Source organism: Penaeus monodon, chromosome 25, assembly GCF_015228065.2.
Source record: "Penaeus monodon isolate SGIC_2016 chromosome 25, NSTDA_Pmon_1, whole genome shotgun sequence".
Classification (NCBI taxonomy): domain Eukaryota; kingdom Metazoa; phylum Arthropoda; class Malacostraca; order Decapoda; family Penaeidae; genus Penaeus; species Penaeus monodon.
The window spans coordinates 40,562,497-40,562,959 of NC_051410.1; positions in this window are offsets into that span (position 1 = coordinate 40,562,497).

The window sequence follows — 463 nt, forward strand, 5'->3', positions numbered from 1 at the left end:
GCTGTGCTTTTCTTTTTGTTTCTAAAGGACATAAAACAAAAATTAAGCCTCCAAATTTTATTTAGAGTTTCATACATCTACTCTTGCAATAGAAAAGACAATTTGTGTTGCAAAAATAAATCACAATGTTATACAATAAAATATTGATATCACTCATGTTGAAAGTCCCCCGTGTTTATTCATCAGATATTTTTTTTAATATTATATAGAAAATCATCTTGATATCAAATCAAAAATAAGAATAGTATTCAAGTCATTTGCATGCAGGTTTTACACTACACTAACGCATAGCAATTCAGTATTCAAATGAACTGCAGTAACACTCTATTCAGTAAAACAGAGAAAAGGAATCTCCATAGACTTTCTAATTTCTTGCGAATAGTAAATTGAACATAAATACTTCGCATTGTTCTTCTTGGTCCCTCGTACTACTTACATTATAAAATGTGAGCCTAACATCATT